The following is a 12,735-nucleotide window of genomic DNA, read 5'->3' as shown; positions in this document are numbered from 1 at the left end:
GTAGGCTGCCATCCATGGGGTCACGAAGAGTCGGACACGACTGAGCGACTTCACTTTCACTTTTCATTTTCATGCATTGGAGAAGGAAATGGCAACCCACTGCAGTGTTCTTGCCTGGAAAATCCCAGGGATGGAGGAGCCTGGTGGGCTGCCGTCTCTGGGGTTGCACAGAGTTGGACATGACTGAAGCGACTTAGCAGTAGCAGCAGCAGCAACATCATTCTTTGAGCACTTGCTCACTTTTGGGGGCATGGAGGATGTTTCATGATTGTCTTGTATTTTCCCTGCCACAGCTCTAGAATCAGCCTTTCTTCAAAGGAGCATGGCTAGTTTTAGAAGGCAATGGTATTTATAAACCATGACTTGGAGGTGATTCGTTTGTTTTTGCTTTGTAATACGTGGATACTATCTAGGAATTGAAAAAAAAAAGTCTGTCATAGTTATTGTGTTGGTTCATTCTGGCTGCTATAACAAAGTACCATAGATAGTGGCTTATCAAGACTCAGAATTTATGACTCACAGTTCTAGAGGCTGGAAGTTCAAGATAAGAGTGCCAGCAAGGTCAGGTTCTGGTGATGAGTCTCATCCAGCTTGTAGACTGGGGACTTCTCATTTTATCTTTGTGTGGTGGAAGGGGCTAGGGAGCCCAGTGGGGGCCTCTTTTTTAAGGATGCTAAAGCCCATTTTTGAGGCTTTACCCTCATGACCTAATCACTTCCCAAAGGCTCCACTTCTTAATACTATCACTTTGAAAGTTAGATTTTCAACACATGAACATCAGATCAAAGCAGGTAGTCTGAATTTGGGTCCCCCAGAATCTGACCTTGAGCCAAGAATTCAAGGGCAAGTTGTTGATTGGGCAAGGTGATATTAGGTGGGGGTGAGGAGAGATAGAAAGAGTGCTATCCAGCTGGTTACCACAGTGGGTCACTTTGAAAAATGGTGCAAACACACACTTCAAAACAACCCTGGTCAAGGGGAGAGAAAGCTGGAGTGTTTCATCTCCCACCTACCGGGCATTGTCCAGGACTGCTGTGTGGGGTGGGGTGGTGGGGAGGCAAGCCTGGGGAGTAGAGGAGGCAGTCACATTCGCAGACCCCTGTAGTCTGGAAAGATGGCTGGATGTCAAGCTGGCTTGCACAGATAGACATGGTGAGGGGAGTGGGATGTGGGCATCAACAGTGTTCACCGCAAGGTCCTGGCAACTCCAGGAAAGGGGAGTAAAGCAGATTGAGAAATAGAGAAAAGCTTTGGGTCAGACCCTCTGAAGGAAGGCAGTCTCAGAGGTTGGGGGGGTGGGTGGGCCTCCTGACTTGGGTAGAAACTTTTAAATAAGGAACCTGAGGATTTTCCACACAAAGAGCACCCTGGCTTGGCTATTACCACTCCTGCTCCCTCCTTGTAAGCTCCCAGGCCACATGCTTGGCCTCATCCACTCTTGGCTTCATCTGTCTATCTCTAGTTGTTCTGCTGAACAAGTGACTTTGCAAAGGATGGTGCTGGGATATCAGGGGGTAGATACAGGAAGGGTACTAAAGTGGGCTGGAAAATAGGAAGAAGGGGGTACTTATCACCTCACCTTCAACACCTCAGTGGTGTTAGTATCCTGAATCTGGCTGCATCTAGCCACTCCCACTGCTCCTCGCTGGTCCTCGTGGCCATGACCTTGCACATGGATCTCTGCAATGGGCCGTAACCTCTCTGCCACCTCCACTTGCCCCCTTATTCTCTACACAGCAGGCTGGACATGTGACCATCCTACTTAGAACCCGACAGTGCCTTTCTCTCCCACCCAGGAGGAAATCCAGAGTCTCTCCTGAGGCCGACAGGCCCCCATGTACCCTGGCATCTCCTTACCTTTCCTCTCTCCCCTGCCTTTCTGCTCCTCACTGATTCTAGAACACACGAGCTTGTTCGCTTGTTGTTCCCTCTCCTCAGGATGCTTCTCCATCAAAGTCACATGGCTCCCTCCATCCCTTCTCCTCTCTTCTCATCCCCAATGTCACCTCTCTCCCAACCTCACCATCTGCTCATCAGTCCATCCCTTTAACTCTCTTTTGCTTCAAAGCCCTGTGGAAATAAATGAAGCCCATACAAAGGAGAATAAGCAAAGACTACTTATTCAGAATTTGCTCCAGCATGAGAGTCAGCCAGCATCCCTTGCATTTGACATAGACTCAAAGGCAGGCAGAGGAGTGGGAAGGCTTTACATGGAAAAGGGGAAGGCTTTCCCTGGGTTATGCCCTCACTGGAAACTGTTGTACTGGGGAGGCTTTAGGTAGGCTAACTAGAAGGGGCCTCCTATGTCAGTGGTTAGGGGTGCATACTTAGCCTTCTCTGGTTGGAAGCAGGGGAAAAAGGGAAGCTTCCAGTAATTAATCAAGCCCTGTCCACTTGGGGCCAATTGTCACAAGGGTTTATTGTCTGGCTTCCTAAACTATCATTGGAGATAGTGTTCTGACCTCCGGCAAGTCTGATTATAGCAGGCTGGCTTCCTCGGTTGGTTTCTTGGGCAGCTTGCTGCAAATTGTGGGTCAGAATTCTATTTATATATATATATTCTGCTGTAATCTATTTGTATGTTTAGTCTCTAAGCATTCACTATTTATCTAACATGATGCATATTTGTTTTTCTAGTTAGGGCCTGTCTTACAAGATAAAGGGAGCTTGGTGAGGGCAAGGGGCTTATCCTGTTGCCACTGCATCTCCATCTCCTCAGACTCTACCAGGCACAAGGTGGGTGCTCAGTAAAGGTGAGTTGAGTGAGGGAATGATGGTGCCCGATCCTTCCTCTATATAAGTTTATAGAAATAGAACCTTCTGCTTTCTCCTTTTCTTTCCTTATGGGCTGACGCTTTTGAAAAGGCCAACCACCATTTGAAGAAAAGATCCGGGTGGAGAACCCTGAGTTTTGGATTCAGGGGATCAGACTTATATGTCTGTAGGAGTGAGGTAAATGAAAGAACAAACTGGTTTGGTGAGTGGGAAGGACAGAACACAGAGTCTTTGTCCTGCAGAAAGTTGGCCACCTTGACTCGGTGCCTCCCAGTCTGTGTCATGTCAGAATGTGGGCCTACTGTTTCTAGAGCATATGCACTGTCAAAAAGAAACTGATACCCTGGAATTTTATATAAATACATCTAGTATTTAAATGTTAGCCACTGGACTTCCCTGGTGGTCCAGTGGTTAACAATCTGCCTACTCATGCAAGGGACACAGGTTTGATCCGTGGTCTGGGAAGATGCCACATGTCCCAGGGCGACTAAGCCCGTGAGCCACAACCACTGAGCCTGTGGCTGCGGCTACTGAAGCCCATGCATTTTAGAGCCTGTGCTCTGCAACAAGAGAAGACACGGCAGTGAGACACCCTTGTACCACAACAAAGAGTAGCCCCTGCTCACCTCAACTACAGAATGCCTGTGCACAGCAGTGAAGACCCAGTGCAGTCATAAATTTAAAAAAATAATCAATAAAAAATTTTTAAAAGTGGTAACCACTAATAAAGTATTATATACTGGGGTGAGAGGAGGAAAGTGGGGAAAACTTTCCAGAGATGGTTCTGTGGGCTGCATTCAGTCCTAAGGCAGCCAGGCTTGGCCTGTGCTCTGCCACGATGGAGACCGGAGGTTAAGGTTAAGATGGCTGGTGTGAACCTCCAAGCTCCAGCCATTAGACACTACAAACTGGGTCTCAGCATATTCGTTGCCTTTGAATAATTTTCATTAGGAGTCATCTGTAGATGTGAGGAGGGTGATTGCACGAGGCCGTTTTGGCATTGAGCTGATTGTAAGTGAAGCTGCAGGAGCCATCTTTCTGATTATAATTGAGATTCCAGATGAATTAATAATGACGCCATATGATGGGAAAAAGGAGGGACCTGTTCTTGTTTATGTTAAAAAAAGTTTTAGGTGCTTTCACTTTAAAAAAAAAGTGATTTCTCAAAACTTAAAATCATTGATTGATACTGGGAGTAATTAAGCTTATTTCCCCAGAATATAATCCTTTAGGAAATCCTTTTCCTAAATACCATTCATTACAGTTTGCAAAGGATTTAAAGGTAAGAATTCTGGGCAATGCTGATTATAAAACAAAGAGAAGAAAGGGAGTGTGGAAGAGTTATTGGTTGTTATTTTCACAGCTATCACTTAAGAGCCCAACAAAAATTACATTCACAATGGATTTTTTTTCTCCAATTCCAGGAAAATGCCAAAATGCAAACCAGCGAGGTTGATATTATTTAAGATGCTATTATCCTTGGTGAAATGCAAGCACAACAACAAAGCTCTCCAGTTTCTTTGGAAATGGGAGACAAAATGAATTTGGCTAAAGATAGCATTTTGCCAAATTTTGTGATGGTAGCAAACCCCATATTTATTTGAAATTGCTTAAAACTTTATCCTTTCCCATCCCAGCTCTGATTGAGCTAATTAGAACCCACAGGGAATCATGTGGGTAATGGTGGGAACAAGGAAGTATAAATATGCAATGCAATTAGTGCCTGCTCTTTTTCTGTGTGATGCAATCTGGAAGCTTGCAAAGGTTAGAACAATAGGATCCATTGATACTCAAGTTGCTATGGGAGTCCATAATTATGATATAATATCTTGCCAGCCTTTTGCAGGCACAAAGGTAGAATGGAATATGAGTAAATAAAATCCAGCAATTTTCTCCATCCATAATTTTTTATATCAATAACTTATTTTCTCTGTTTTTTTTTTTTTTTTTCCCAAAGAAGATAGAAACTTACTCAAACATTTTATGTGCCATTGGAAGACTTCGTCTCCAAGGGAACAAATTTGGTTTGCAATCAGTGAAATGAGAGGTGGTGTTATTACAAGCTGAAGAAAGCTATTCCATGATACCCTCTTCCTGCCATGTGTAGAAGTCCTTGACTTTTGCTTGCTACTGCTGGGTAAACTCATTCCAAGAGTAAACCTGGATTTAGTCAATTATTCCTTAATTTGTCTGGACTATACTCGGGCTGGGCCAACCTCATGAGCATGGGACCTATGAAGTCTCTTATTCTTCTGGACCTTCTGTTCTCAGTCACTCAGTCATGTCTGACTCTTTGCAACCCCATGGACTGTAGCCTGTCAGGCTACTCTGTCCATGGGATTTTACAGGCAAGAATTCTGAAATGGGTTGCCATTTCCTTCTCCCGGGGATCTTCCCAATTGGAGGACTGAACCTGCATCTCCTGCATCAGCAGGCGGATTCTTTACTATCAAGTCACTTGGGAAGCCCCAAAGTCTCTTATAGTTGCATTTAAAACTAGCACAATGCAGTACAAAGATGAACAACATTCTTACTAATAATTTAAATTTAGATTTCTCTTTATTTAGAACAACACTGTGACAAGTGAGAGAGACCACAGAACAAAGGAAAAAAGCTTTATATTTTAGTATCCTTAATATCACAGTTTTTTCTGCTTTTTGAACAAGGGGGTGTAATTTGCATTTTGCATTTGGCCCCATAAATTGTGTACCTGTTGCTGTACCAAGGCACAGATAAGTGTAATTTAGAGATTCATTCACTCATTCAACAATTGTTTATTGAACATGAACTTGGTACAACATGTGCCAGGTATCAGTTCAGTTCAGTTCAGTCGCTCAGTCGTGTCCGACTCTCTGCAACCCCATGAATCGCAGTGTGCCAGGCCTCCCTGTCCATCACCAACTCCCGGAGCTCACCCAGAATCACGTCCATCGAGTCAGTGATGCCATCCAGCCATCTCATCCTCTGTTGTCCCCTTCTCCTGCCCCCAATCTCTCCCAGCATCAGAGTCTTTCCCAATGAGTCAACTCTTTGCATGAGGTGGCCAAAGTACTGGAGTTTCAGCTTCAGCATTATTCCTTCCAAAGAAATTCCAGGGCTGATCTTCAGAATGGACTGGTTGGATCTCCTTGCAGTCCAAGGGACTCTCAAGACTCTTCTCCAAAACCACAGTTCAAAAGCATCAATTCTTTGGCACTCAGCCTTCTTCACAGTCCAACTCTCACATCCATACATGACCACAGGAAAAACCATAGCCTTGACTAGACGAACCTTTGTTGGCAAAGTAATGTCTCTGCTTTTGAATATGCTATCTAGGTTGGTCATAACTTCCCTTCCAAGGAGTAAGCGTCTTTTAATTTCATGGCTGCAGTCACCATCTGCAGTGATTTTGGAGCCCCCAAAAATAAAGTCTGACACTGTTTCCACTGTTTCCCCATGGAGATTCAAAAACAAACAAACAAACCAAACCCAACCAAAACAAAGGAACTGGTTTCTGACTCCCGGGCCTTAGCATCTGGTTTGGGGAAAAACACCTGCCATCAAGGCTTGTAGATATTTAAACCAATGTTGGTGCTGGCAAAAAGAAACGAAGCGTCTAGCAGTGAGCTGGAGATTGGACAACAGAAGGAGAAAACACTCTGCAGTGACTGCATCTGTAGTGATTGTGCAGATTTTTCATAAGAGAGAATAAACTAAGACCTTTTACATGAGAAAGAAAAAAGGAGTATTGAGGCCTGAATCTGTGGCCAGGAGTGAATCCCGTTTTTCTCGATGATAGAAACAGCCTGGAAGGAATTTGCAGAGGTGTTATTTCAGATTGTATCTGACTGTTCAAACTTGTAAGATATTTTAGAAGTACTCTTTTTGTTAAGACAAAACCAAGTAATTAGAACTAGGCACACAGAGATTGGAGGCTTTCTCATCTTTTACTCCAACTTTATAAATTATGAGAGAGGCCCTGCAGTTATCTTTTGTCAAATCTGAGAGAGTAACTGTATTCTGCTAGTAACTGTCAAAAGTAGGACTGAAACCCACATCATCTGATGGCAAATTCTTCTCTACTACATTCCAATTATCTACCCCTTCACAATCCTTAATTCAACAACTGTTCTTACTTTCCTTTTCTAATATTAAGAAATTAGAAAGTGATAGTATTTCTGCCTGGAGAATTCCATGAACAGAGGAGGCTGGCAGGCCACAACCCATAGGGTCACAAAGAATCAGACAGGACTGAAGGGACTAAGCACGCACACATGAATAGTATTGTGCAGAAGATTTTTGTCTTTTGCTTCATTTCAAAACTTACATAAGGGGGCTTTTAAAAAGTGAATGTTTCTGGTGCAATTCGATTATAATTTATCTTATAAAAAACAATTTCTCCCTAACCACTCTCACTCTGAGTGAGGAATGCCTGTGTTCTGGAGCCAGCCTTCTGGTGTGGAAGAAAGATAGGCTTGTAGTCAGGCCTGGGAGGAATCTGAGTCTGCCGTTGGAGAGCCATATGCCTTTGGAACTGTGATCAGCCTCCTTGAGCCCCAGCCCCCCATCTGTAAAATGGGCACAGTATTGACTGCACTGTAGTGATGTTGGAGAGTTTGATGAGATGAGGTGGTGGAAAACCCCACAGGTGTTCAGGTGCTCAGCGAATGCTGTTTCCTTCTCTTAAAAGACAAAACATTTCCTCTTCTCTTTACCTCTTTTAAGGCTTCTCCATGGTGAAATTGATCCTTTTATGTCAATGGCATATTTTATCTGCATTTGAACTTGGGAAATTTCTAAGACTTTTAACTTTCTGTTAATGTATTGATAAAGAGAGGAAAATGTGACTTTTCAGTTTTAGTATTTTCCTTCCATGTCTACTTTATATCCCAATGGTGAAATCCTAGAACACTAAAAATTTTAGGGGGGGTTGAGTCATCTAGTTGAGTAATTTAAAAGTGATGAGGTACTTTGAGTATAACCATAATAGCTGTCATTTAAGAAGGCTTTTAGACTAGGTCCTAGTCTCTGCATTTGACCATATTAAATTTTGTTAAATCTCACAAAGAGTCTTTGGGGAAAGTCTGTTATTGTGTCCATTTTACAAATAAGGAAGCAGAAACAAGGAGTTAAATAACTCATCCTAGGTCACTTGGGCTGGCCCAGGTACCATGTCCCAACCATTATGCTAAACTGCCTTAATTACAAGGCATTTCAGACCCCCTGATTTTACAGGTGGCTGAGATAAGGAAAGAGTAACTAACTGACTTGCCCAATCTCATCCAGCTGCTTCAGTGAAGGGGCAGGACTGGAGCCCCAGGATGGTGACCCTGGGATCATGATCCCCGAGGGCAAAGTTCTCTCTACTCCCTGCCAGAGTTACTGGCAGGACAGGCTCATGAGAGGCTCAAACTGGGAACCAGCCAAGCTAGAACTAGATAATAGTATTTCTATTCCTGTGCCTTTCATTAAAGATGCATGATTTTTGTAATTCTTTCCTTTAACAGTAATTGCTATGTTTTGTCTTTCAGAAACCTGGGCAGGAGGAGATAAGCCAGTATATCTGCCTGTTGAGCCTACAGTTAAAAATAATTATAGAGAACATGGTGATGCTTCAGAAACTGTTAGGTGATATGACATTTTTCAAATCATACTTTTTTTTACGTTATTCGGTTCTAGTTTGGAGGAATTATGTTCAGAGAGAAAGAAGAGTAGGAAAAGGAAAGTCAGACACAGTCATTTCTTTCGTGGAAAGTACCTGACCATTATTATAAAAAGGTGGATGCAGATGAAATTTGGATCTACTGGTTACCTATTACTTATAAGTTACTTATTACAATAAGTCAGAATTACTTATTGACTATGTGTACCCTTTTCCAGATTCCCTGGAGAAGGAAATGGCAACCCACTCCAGTACTCTTGCCTGAAAAATCCCATGGACAGAGAAGCCTGGTAGACTATAGTCCATGGGATCGCAAAGAGTTGGACACTACTGAGCAACTTCACTTCACTTCACCCTTTTCCGAAAAGAATTTGGTGTTTACAACAAGATTAGTAAGCCATTTTTGTGATGCAGCTGTAAGCTGCTGCTGCTGCTAAGTCGCTTCAGTCATGTCTGATAGACGGCCTCCTACCAGGCTCCTCTGTCCCTGGGATTCTCCAGGCAAGAACACTGGAGTGGGTTGCCATTTCCTTCTCCAATGCATGAAAGTGAAAAGTGAAAGTGAACTTGCTCAGTTGTATCCGACTCTTAGCGACCTCATGGACTGCAGCCTACCAGGCTCCTCCGTCCATGGGATTTTCCAGGCAGTAGTACTGGAGTAGTACTCCATTGCCTTCTCCGGCTGTAAGCTGAAGGGGAGACAAAGAGGCCCGCTGTGAGGGTTAGTGCTGTACCTGTGGTTGAACAAAACCTTGTGTTTTGGTGGCTCAAGTTTCGTCATTCTTATTCTCCAGAAAGGAAGGAACATAGCAATGGTGTCTACAGGAGGCAGTGTTTGTTTATTTTTTAATTTGAGTATAGTTGCTTTATGATATTGTGTTAGTGTCTGTTGTACAGCAAAGTGAATCAGCTACATGTATACATATATCCTTTTTTCTTTGGATTTCCTTTGCATTTAGGTCAGCCCAGAGCACTGAGTAAAAATCCCTGTGCTATACAGAAGATTCTCATTAGTTATCTATTTTGTACATAGTAGTGTATATATGTCAATCCCAGTCTCCCAATTCATCCCACCTACCCTCTTCCCTCTTTGGTATCTATGCTTGCTCTCTACATTGTGTCTTTTTTCTGTTTTGCCAATATGTTCATCTGTACCATTTTTCTAGATTCAACACATGTACAATGTTGTACGATATTTATTTTTCTCTTTCTGACTTAACCCATCCTATATGACAGTCTCTAGGTCCATCCATGTCTCTGAAAATGGCAAAATTTTGTTCCTTTTTTTAAAATAACCGAGTAATATTCCATTGTGTATATGTATTGTGTGTGTGTGTGTGTGCGTGCGTGCTCAGTTATGTTCAATTCTTTGTGACCCCATGGATTGTAGTTGGCCAGGCTCCTCTGTCCATGGGATTTTCCAGGCAAGAATACTGCCTCAGGTTGCCATTTCCTTCACCAGGGCATTTTCCTGACCCAGGGATAGAAGCTGGGTCTCTTGTGTCTCTTGCATTGGCAGGCAGATGCTTTTCTATTGTGCCACCTGGGAAGGCTGTATGTATATACTACATCTTCTTTATCCATTCCTCTGTCTATGGACATTCAGGTTGCTTCCGTGTCTTGGCTATTGTAAACAGTGCTGCAGTGAACACTGGGGTGCATGTATCTTTTTGAGTTATGGTTTTCTTTAGGTATAGGCTCAGGAGTAGAATTACAGGATCATTTGGTACTTCTATTTTTAGTTTTTCAAGGAACCTCCATACTGTTCTCCATTGTGGCTGTACCAATTTACATGTTTACCAGCAGTGTGTAAGTGTTCCCTTTGCTCCACACCCTTGAGCAAAGTTTATTTTAATGAAATTCAAAGAGTAGTTTCTCCTAAAGAGTGTGATATAGGGAATAATAACCAGTAACAGAACAGCCACCGTATTAGCAGTCTGGGTTCGCCAGAGAAAGAGAATAGGAAATCTCTTCATCTATCTCTGTCTCTGTTCGTATCAAGAAATGTTTGTAAGGAATGGACTCACGTGATTATGGAGGCTGACAGGTCCCAAGCTCTGCTGTCACAGCAAGTTAGAGTCTGAGGAGAGCCGATGGTGTAGTTCCAGTTTGAGTTTGAACGTGTGACAACCAGGAGAGCTGATGGTGAAAATTCTAGTCTAATCCCAAAGACAGAAGAAGACCCACCTCCCAGTTCAGCATCGGGCAGAGAGAGAATTCTCCATTGCTCAGCCTTTTTGTTCTATGCAGGCCTCCCGTGGATTGGGTGAAGCTCTCTCACATTGGGGAGGGTGGTCTTATTGATGTAAATGCCAACCTCATCTGGGAACACTGTCACGGACACACCCAGAAGAATGTTTCACCAAATATCTGAGTGCCTTGTGGCCCAGTCAAGTTGACACATCAGATTAACCATCACGAATCCCCCTCTTTTCACATGCAATCTAATGCAGTTCTCTAATTCATGACACAGGTAAGAATCAGAATTTTGTACTAGTGTAAATCTATATTCCATCAAGAGTTCAACTTATAATTTACTTATAATAAATACTCTTTGAAGGAAAATGAGCCTGTTTTGGTGAACACAAAGATAGGCTATCAGGGTTTTGGATGGTAGTTGCAACCTTACCTCAGCCTCAGTCCCAAAGATCTGCATTGTGATTTGATTGCACAATATTGAGACAAATTCACAGATAATTAGCTATATAATGTAACATTCTTTTTTTTTTTTTTGTAGCTTGACTTGATATAACAGAATACATTTCCATGAAATGCATTTGGATGCTGGAAAGAGGAAAGTAGGGAATGTTTGTTTTAATGTAAAATCATTGTTGACATTGGCTCATGTTTGACTTAGAAGAATCAGAGAAAAGTATTAATGCTAAGGACTGAGGACAAGCTGTAGAGACTCCACATTATTTCTCATTATGATGCAGCTGTTATGCTTGAATCTAGATTGAACAGCTGAGCCTGGCCAGCCTGGCATTGCTATAGCATGCATGTGGACTGCAGTCACCCTGTAATTCCTCATATGCAATTTAGTATCTACAGGTCTGGATTTAGTGCAGGGTAAAACTACTCACTTTCTGATGAATAATATGTTTATTACTGTTAGGAGGTCGCAGTTAAGTACTACTCCTTATATGTGCTGGGTAACTTTTTGAGTGGGGGACCTCCCTCTCTTTCTATAGACACACACACACATGCACACACACACACACGCACACACACACCTTCGATGGTTTAAACAACAAATGGTTATCTATTCCCAGGTTGGAGGCTGAGTCTAAGACCACAGTGGTTCTTTATGAGGGCTTTCTGGAGGAATCTGTTCCAGGCCTCCCTCCATGGCTTGTGGATGGCCATCTTCTCCCTGTGTCTTCATGTTGTCTTTCTTCTGTACATGCCTGTGTCCAAGTGTCCTTTTCTTATATGGACACTTGTCATATTGCATTAGGGCCTAACCTTCAAAACTCCATTTTAACATGATTACTTCTGTATAGATTCTGTCTCTAAACAAGGTCTCTGAAGATTCTGAAGTACTGGGGGTTAGGACTTCAGTGTATGAATCTGGGAACAATTCAACCCATATTTATACTGTATGTACTGGGTTGGCCAAAAAGTTTGTTCAGGTTTTCTGTAACATCATATGGAAAATCTCCAGTGATCTTTCTGGCCAATCCAATAAGATTATGTACATATAATTATATACAGGTGTAGTTATATATGTATATGGAGAAGGAAATGGCAACCCACTCCAGTGTTCTTGCCTGGAGAATCCCAGGGATGGGAGAGTCTGATGGGCTGCCATCTATGGGGTCGTACAGAGTTGGACACGACTGAAGCGACTTAGCAGTAGTTATATATGTGTGTATATATCTACATATACACACATAAATGCATGTATAGTTATATATGCATATAGTTATAATTATGTATGTGTATCAGTTCAGTTCAGTTCAGTCGCTCAGTCGTGTCTCTTTGCGACCCCATGAATTGTAGCACACCAGGCCTCCCTGTCCATCACCAACTCCCAGAGTTCACTCAGACTCACGTCCATCGAGTCAGTGATGCCATCCAGCCATCTCATCCTCTGTCGTCCCCTTCTCCTCCTGCCCCCAATCCCTCCCAGCATCAGAGTCTTTTCCAATGAGTCAACTCTTCGCATGAGGTGGCCAAAGTACTGGAGTTTCAGCTTCAGCATCATTCCTTCCAAAGAAATCCCAGGGCTGATCTCCTTCAGAACGGACTGGTTGGATCTCCTTGCAGTCCAAGGGACTCTCAAGAGTCTTCTCCAACACCACAGTTCAAAAGCTATG

General features: G+C 42.9%; 1 long non-coding RNA gene across 2 annotated transcripts in view; it reads left to right on the top strand.

The window, feature by feature from the left end:
• The window catches only part of LOC133260573 (uncharacterized), a 306,515-nt gene extending 294,371 nt beyond the window's left edge, over positions 1-12,144 (top strand). Inside the window, exons 9-11 of one of the 2 annotated variants that reach the window (XR_009740868.1) lie at positions 2,638-2,736; positions 2,866-2,952; positions 8,286-12,144. This is a non-coding gene — a long non-coding RNA (uncharacterized LOC133260573). Of the gene's footprint in view, positions 1-2,637; positions 6,481-8,285 lie in introns of those variants that run through there. The other variant, XR_009740872.1, reaches the window with a different exon arrangement.
• Positions 12,145-12,735: the final 591 nt, after the last annotated feature.

This window comes from Bos javanicus, chromosome 2 (genome assembly GCF_032452875.1).
Source record: "Bos javanicus breed banteng chromosome 2, ARS-OSU_banteng_1.0, whole genome shotgun sequence".
Classification (NCBI taxonomy): domain Eukaryota; kingdom Metazoa; phylum Chordata; class Mammalia; order Artiodactyla; family Bovidae; genus Bos; species Bos javanicus.
This window is presented reverse-complemented; position numbering and strand designations above follow the sequence as displayed.